This window comes from Macrosteles quadrilineatus, unplaced genomic scaffold (genome assembly GCF_028750875.1).
Source record: "Macrosteles quadrilineatus isolate MER2022 unplaced genomic scaffold, UCM_ALF_1.0 Scaffold_212__1_contigs__length_174584, whole genome shotgun sequence".
In the NCBI taxonomy this organism is placed as follows: Eukaryota; Metazoa; Arthropoda; class Insecta; order Hemiptera; family Cicadellidae; genus Macrosteles; species Macrosteles quadrilineatus.
In genome coordinates this window covers 37,857-45,865 of record NW_026542805.1, presented here as the reverse complement: position 1 = coordinate 45,865, position 8,009 = coordinate 37,857, and the positions used below count along the sequence as shown (strand labels likewise).

The 8,009-nt window shown below is 37.0% G+C and overlaps 1 long non-coding RNA gene across 2 annotated transcripts; it reads right to left on the bottom strand.

Moving 5' to 3' along the window:
- Nucleotides 1–1,660: 1,660 nt before the first annotated feature.
- LOC128982351 (uncharacterized) lies at nucleotides 1,661–7,502 on the bottom strand. Of its 2 annotated transcripts, XR_008489656.1 has the most exons (4): nucleotides 7,442–7,502; nucleotides 4,011–4,231; nucleotides 2,253–2,391; nucleotides 1,661–1,726 (listed from the first exon to the last, which is right to left on the bottom strand). It is a non-coding gene; the product is annotated as an uncharacterized LOC128982351 (long non-coding RNA). The 2 variants fall into 2 exon arrangements; XR_008489655.1 differs by lacking the exon at nucleotides 7,442–7,502 and having other exon boundaries at nucleotides 4,011–4,474.
- Between the last annotated feature and the right edge of the window lie 507 nt (nucleotides 7,503–8,009).

Here is an 8,009-nt window from a genome sequence, read left to right as displayed (position 1 = left end):
TTTATAAAAAAAACATTAACAATCAAATTAAAACAATTACATACTAATTTGACAGTTACAATCAGGTGATCTTTTGTTTGCAATCCAAGCGAGTCAGAATATGACGGGAATAGCACACCTATGTTTTTTCCTTCCACCATAGGCTTTTAGTGTGTTGTAGAAAATGTTTCCCACTTATAGCCACAATAGGTTGTCCATGTTGGTCTTTGTCAATGATAATGTAGTTTGCGTGGTATCACCCATTGTCGCCAGTACGTTTACAAATTTCAGTCTTTATTTTAATAGCACCAAATAACCATTAACTACCTGATTTTCTGCATAACCTCTCTGTCACAATTTTACAATTAACATATGTTCTTCTTCTCACTTTAAATTTCTGACAACAGCTGGAGTTTCATAACAATATTTGTTTCCCATGTTAATCTTATGGAGAAATACGAAACTTTAAAGGGCCCCAGGTCCTCACTCTCTAATTATTTCCCTAAAAAGAAAGTTTCTTGCACAACTTCACGTTATGCTCTTTCCAATGACACCAAAAACATGTCAATCGGTTCAGTAATTTCGGAGAAGTAATTGTCACAAAAACCTGCTTGCGTACCTATTTAATAAGTATAGATACAAAATTAGGTACATCAATCTCCTTAAAACCAAATCACAAATCCTTCAATCACTCAAAAGTCACAATAAATCATTAATAAAAACACAAACATAAGCTGTTATAAACTTTAGAATATTGCTATGCCTTTTTAATAGTGTGTCATCAAAATATATAAAAAAACAACATTTCATTTCATATAATTTTATTCATTTCAGTACATCAATACAGGAATAGCGATCTATACTATATAAAGTTGGAAATGATTAATTTACCAAGTATCGAAATATAAGAAGGTTTCTACTGACTTATACAATCCCCGCCCATAGAACAGGCACCCTGCTAGTTAAATATCAAGATATCTCTTTTTACCCAAGACAAGGTCAGTTAGTGAAAGTAATCATTTTAACAAAGATAATAATAGTTATTTGTGCAACTAGTGAGCAAAGTGATAAATTGACTCACTCGAGAGAAATACTTACTCACGAGCCGTAGGCGAGTGAGGAATGTTTTCTCGAGTGAGGCAATTGCACTTTGCACTCGAGCTGCACATTATATTTTTCCTACAGTTACCATAAAACAAATAAATTGGTAAAGAAACGTAACATATTTTTACACAGAAGTGAACTTTTAATATGACATTTAATGATACAACAGTAAAACAGCTGACCAGCTGATTTACAGCCAGTGCTGCCAACGTATTTCGCGCACATACGACCTTGTCTGCATGTTACGCGCTCACTATTTTGTGCCTTCACGTTGCAAATCTGGAGTGAGACAAAGTAATTAGAGTGAGACAATGTTAACATTGTCTCACTGATGAGCGAATTGGCCACTTTGCTTTCTCAAATCAGTGAGAGAACATGTACATTGTTAGGTAACTGTAGGAAAACAGTATTTTTTTACCAGACAGAAGTACAAACAAATATTAAAAATGTAAGAAAACATCTCCATAAAAACAATAAAATTATCTTAATTCAATAATCTAAATGAGAAAAAAATTTAAATACTGACGTTTAAAATAAATGTTAAACTAATCAACATAATGGATCTAAACTGATTTGTCTCCACTTCTTCAGCCTCCTCTCCCCAACCTCCATGCCTCCATCGCCATCCACCCTGTCATCAGGCCTGGATATAACAGAACAAAAATTAATATTAAAAACAGTATTCTGAACAGAACAAGAATCTTTTTATGCATACTTCTATCATTATTTAATGTACTCAGTGGCGTACTGAGGGGGGGGGTTTGCACCAGGCCCCACACCAACATAGGCCTCCAAATCAGGGCCGTATTCCCCTAACGGTGGACACTGCGATTGCCAAGGGCTTCGGCCTGGGAAGGGGACTCACTTGGGGCCTCAAAAGAATGCTTTTTCTCTTGGAAAATTTTCCCACAATCTGTTAGAATTAGGGGGTACAATAATCCAAGTTTGTCTTGTATTCTCATGATAGCCGAAAGCATCTGCAAAGATTGCGTGATCGAAATTTACGACTACCCGCCTACATTTCCTAAAAAACAAAAGCAAATTTTTGGGCACATCTCCAGTTAAAATGCTGGTTAAATACTAGTAATTCAGGAGGGTTATGCGACATAGGCTTGGGGACACGGCCCTGGATTTATAAGTATTAAATTTAAGTAAATGGCAAAACTTACCATTAGTTAGTTCTCTTCAATCTTAGTCTTTACTTCGCCCCATCCTCCATCTCCTCTTCCTCTGACACCTCTCCCCTGTATTCTCCAATGTCGGAGGATATTAATTACAACGCCCCCATTTTACTGGTAGGCTTCAGTTCTGTACAGAAATATTGCAAAAAATAGTGTTATACAAATACTTTGAGTCCAACAAATAATACAAGTCTGTACACTCCTTTCTATATTTGTGATATTCAAATAGGTACAGCTAATAGGGAAATGTTTGAGCAAATCTGGGTCAAGTTAGTACAAATATTATAATTTGTAACAATAATTTGGTTTAGACAAAATAAATTGGTTTAACACGTTCGCTACCACAATTATATAAAATTTACGTTCGCATAGACCAGCGACGCAATTGTGCGTCGACTCGTTTCTCACAATAGACCACCGACGCATATTTGCGTCAGCTGATCATATTGAAATAGACTAACGACACACACTTGCGTCGGTGTTCAATGTTATTAATCAGCGTATTTCTTAGCAACGGTCTATTTTAAAGCCCTGATTTTATCGTATCAGTCTAGAGGGATATCTGCCGCGAATGTGCGTCGCTTGGTCTGTGGATATGACGATTGGTTACGTCACACAACAGTTGGCAACATTGTTGTTTACATTGTGCATTCCGCGACATCTCAGAACAGATGTAAACGTTATAACCTTTGCAGTTTTGGCGAGTGTTTGGAGTTTCTTTCTTTGTTTGAGTAAAAGCTTGAAACAACCAAATTTACAACGACGCTTAAACGTGCGTCACCTGGTCTATTGAAACGAAAATGTAGGTAATCTTTTTATCTGGATTTTATTAAATAGACTGATCGACGCATATATGCGGCGTTTTAAAATTTGCTCAAAACGATAAATAAAAACAATATTTATTGCTTACTAATTCACTTAAGGTCAATATGAAGTCAATTAGTTCATTTAAACGATATTTCTCTTTTGGTCTGTTGGCAATGTTATTCCTATATCACTTGGTCTGTAAGCAACGTCATGATCATTCCTTTTGGTCTGTAGGAGTGACCGGACCGACGCATACGAGCGTCGCTCGGTAGCGAACGTGTTCAACATTAATTCTTTGTTATTTCCCAATTTGCAAAAATGCAAGCTCTAGCCTAATTAAGACATTTCCAAACAACATGTTTCGAGATGTAATCCAAATGCATTTTAAGTAGGGGCCTAGTTTTGAATGTTTATAAAAAAACTATAAATTTGCATAAAGATTAATTATCCTTATGTTCCACCAAAAACTATTAATAATAGTTTATTTGTGTAGGTAACTAGTGGGCGAAGTGGCACTTTGCTACACATGAGAGAAATGTTTACGCACGAGCCGTAGGCGAGTGTGGAAAGTTTGTCGAGTGCAGCAATGGCAGTTTGCACTTGTGTTACACATTATATTTACCCTACAGTTACCATAAAACATATAAATAATTAGTTGTTCAAACTCTGTTCAACACAAAATGCAAATGATTCAGTTTGGATCAGTGTCTATGGTTGTCGATAATATGGAACCCACCCAAATATGGACAGTAGGCCTAGGACATAAAAATGTTCTTTCCATTTATGATAATCCAACCTAACATAACCGCCACAAAGCGCTGTATAGCCTATCTGTAGCCTCCGGATAACACTTACCAAAGTACCGATTTGAACTTTGAATAACTTAGTTAACAAACATAGCCTAGAATCTATCACAAAGGGGAAAGAATGTTGACTCACCTCACTTAAGTTATGGTTAGACCAAGGAACATTATCACGGCAGTATGGTAATTGCCTACAGTGTCCACAACTCTGGTCTCTCTTTCTCTCTCATCTGCTGTGATGTCGATGGCAATGTCGTCCAGAAAGGTTAGTCCTCTTAACTTATTGGTTCAAGACAATATTTAAAATAGAGACCAATTTGGGTTCAGGTCAAATTACAGCCTTTGCTCCAGGATCATCTATAAAATTAACATTGATGTCATCAGCAATGAATGATATAATCCAAGTCTAGTCTTACACCAAATACAAACAGCTCTAGAATATTTTACAGCACTTAAGTTTACGTCCTACACTCATTCCAATGAATATATTTCTTTAATACTTTCTTTCTTATTACTTGGCGACCATACAAAGTAGGTATTTTAAGCCAAGTACGAATGGAAATGAGTGTAGGATCAGGATGAGTGGCGCGATCTTGTAGTCTTGTTAGTGCAGGGTGTCTACCAGATTTCTCAAATGGAATTCCCGACTTTTTCCCGACTTTTCATTACCATTTTTATATAAATCCCGACCAAAAACTCGGTCCATTCTCCATGTTACTACACCTTTTTCCGTCTCGCGGTCACGGTACCTTCGTCAACATATGTTGTCACTTACGACCCAGCAAAATCACTGACGATCGAAACGTATCACATGCCAAGAAAATCCCGTATTAAATGTAGGTGTGTGTGAAGCAGCAAAACATTTCAACTCAAAGCAACGATTTGATTTTAAAAAATGTTGATGTAACTCGATTCGAAGCAACATGGAATTTTTATATTCATACTTCTCAGTGGAGTGAAATATCTGTTTTCAATCATACATTAGAAGAACCAGTATTTCTGGAAATATCAGTGAGCTTCTTGCCTATTTCATAATTTTTACTTGCAGCATCATGTTGTTAAGTATGTTACCTATTTTATTTTATTCATTTTATAAATTAAGATATGTTTGGGTGTAAACAAATAAAAACCTTTGTAAGATTTAAATACTGAATCTTTCAATTGGTTTACATTGATAAAATAAGAGGATAGAATCAGAACTACAAGGTATACATAACTTCTTGTATGGCGAAGCAATGTCTCAGTGTATGCCATGTACTTGGATGGCAATAACCTGTATGGCTAAGCAATGTCTCAGTGTATGCCATGCACTTGGATGGCAATAACCTGTATGGTCAAGCAATGTCTCAGTGTATGCCATGTACTTGGATGGCAATAACCTGTATGGTCAAGCAATGTCTCAGTGTATGCCATGCACTTGGATGGCAATAACCTGTATGGTCAAGCAATGTCTCAGTGTATGCCATGTACTTGGATGGCAATAACCTGTATGGTCAAGCAATGTCTCAGTGTATACCATGCACTTGGATGGCAATAACCTGTATGGTCAAGCAATGTCTCAGTGTATGCCATGTACTTGGATGGCAATAACCTGTATGGTCAAGCAATGTCTCAGTGTATGACATGTACTTGGATGGCAATAACCTGTATGGCTAAGCAATGTCTCAGTGTATGCCATGCACTTGGATGGCAATAACCTGTATGGTCAAGCAATGTCTCAGTGTATGCCATGTACTTGGATGGCAATAACCTGTATGGTCAAGCAATGTCTCAGTGTATGCCATGTACTTGGATGGCAATAACCTGTATGGCTAAGCAATGTCTCAGTGTATGCCATGTACTTGGATGGTAATAACTTGTATGGCTAAGCAATGTCTCAGTGTATGCCATGTACTTGGATGGTAATAACTTGTATGGCTAAGCAATGTCTCTGTGTATGCCATGTACTTGGATGGTAATAACTTGTATGGCTAAGCAATGTCTCAGTGTATGCCATGTACTTGGATGGTAATAACTTGTATGGCTAAGCAATGTCTCAGTGTATGCCATGTACTTGGATGGTAATAACTTGTATGGCTAAGCAATGTCTCTGTGTATGCCATGTACTTGGATGGTAATAACTTGTATGGCTAAGCAATGTCTCAGTGTATGCCATGTACTTGGATGGTAATAACTTGTATGGCTAAGCAATGTCTCAGTGTATGCCATGTACTTGGATGGCAATAACCTGTATGGCTAAGCAATGTCTCAGTGTATGCCATGTACTTGGATGGCAATAACCTGTATGGCTAAGCAATGTCTCAGTGTATGCCATGTACTTGGATGGTAATAACTTGTATGGCTAAGCAATGTCTCATCTCAATGAATAGCTTATATAATTAATGTCAATCATTTGAATAATGTCAATAAGTTATATGGATACTGATAGTCAAAGTAACATTATCAATGTAACAGTCAACTACGTATATGGATACTGATTCAATGACGTATAGACATTGATTTAAAAAGTTATTTGGATAATGATTCAATAACGTATATGGATACTGATTCAATACCGTATATAGATACTGATTCCATAACGTATGGATGCTGATTCAAAAACGTATATTATGGACACTGAATGCCCATGATTCAAATCGTTATTTTGATCATCACTGAATCGAATTGGAATTCCGATGCATTTTCGTTTCATCCCCCACCCCTTAAATGTAATCCCGTCCCAATGATCAGGAATATAAGATCCAGAACATTTTTTTAAAGTTTTGGGACCCGTTCATCCCTAATTTTGAAAGGTTAGATTATTCCCGACTTTCGGCCGAAATTCATGACTTTTTCACGACTTTTCCCGACCCTTCAAAATCCCCGACTTTTTCCCGATTTTCCCGGAATTCCCGACTGGTAGACACCCTGTAGTGACTAAGGCCGACATTCCTTAGACACAGCTAGGTTAATTAATAGCCCATACAGCTAATGGCAACTAAGGGACCTACAGTTTATAGTGGAATCCGAACCACATTATTGCCTTGGTCTATATACAAATTGGTCTAATTATCTGGATAGTACTGCGGATATTCGTAGTACTCACTCAAGCGGACGTTAATCCACACCAGGGAGTATCGCATCCACAGTGCATGCCTATAAATATCCACAATTCGTGACCTCCTAGTAGCTGAAGCTGGATTACAGGACGACGCCACCCGTCCCAGTCATATTGATTATTTCATTCGATAAACTTAGGCCTATAGCCTATCAATTTTGGGTAATGTTAGGGTGAAACCTAACCTAACTAACGGAATGAAATATTCAAAATATAGTCTAACTTATGTATTATCTTTCATTTGAATGAATAAAGGACATAAACTAAAGTGCAGCCGAATATTTTTACATAAACAAATTCTTAAAGTTGACACTGGGTCAATGGGAATAAGAGACAATCCTAATAGCCTAGGGATATGCCTATTCAAACATTTGCTACAATATTGTTTGATGATTCAGAATTAGCCTACGAATAAGCTGTATCTTAAGTTCTTGTTGGTGTCTTACTTTACCTTCTTGTTGGTGACTTACCTAAAGTGTCTGTTATCATGTTGATTAGCCTACATAACCTACCTATACAAATTATTTCACATTTTTTCCCTTAAACTATTGTTTGTAACACACGAGTCACCAATTTTCCTGTAAGCAAGGAAAGAAATAAAAAAGATAAATATTTACAATATAAAAGTTAGGTTAATAATAACTTAATGCTTAGTCAAAATGGCCAAATTGGCCAGCTTATCATTATTCATTGTCCGTCGGAATTCGGAATTAAACATTGCGACTCGTGAGTTGAGGAACTGAACGATGAATTAGAACAACTCCTTTTCAAGAGTAGCTCCGAAGAACGGGAGCTTGTCGATATACTGGGACTATTTCAGTGTCGACATAGTGAAACTATTTCATTGTCGACAATATGGGATGTCGACAATTTGTGGTGTCGATCATTTGCGACGTCGGTTATTTGGGATGTCGGTTAAGTGGGAATATTCTAGTGTCGACAAACTGGGAATAATTCAGTTTCGATCAATTTCTACGGTTGTCGACATTATGGAACCCACCCGTAGTGACAACGTTCGCCGCAAGAACTGCTAAGTTG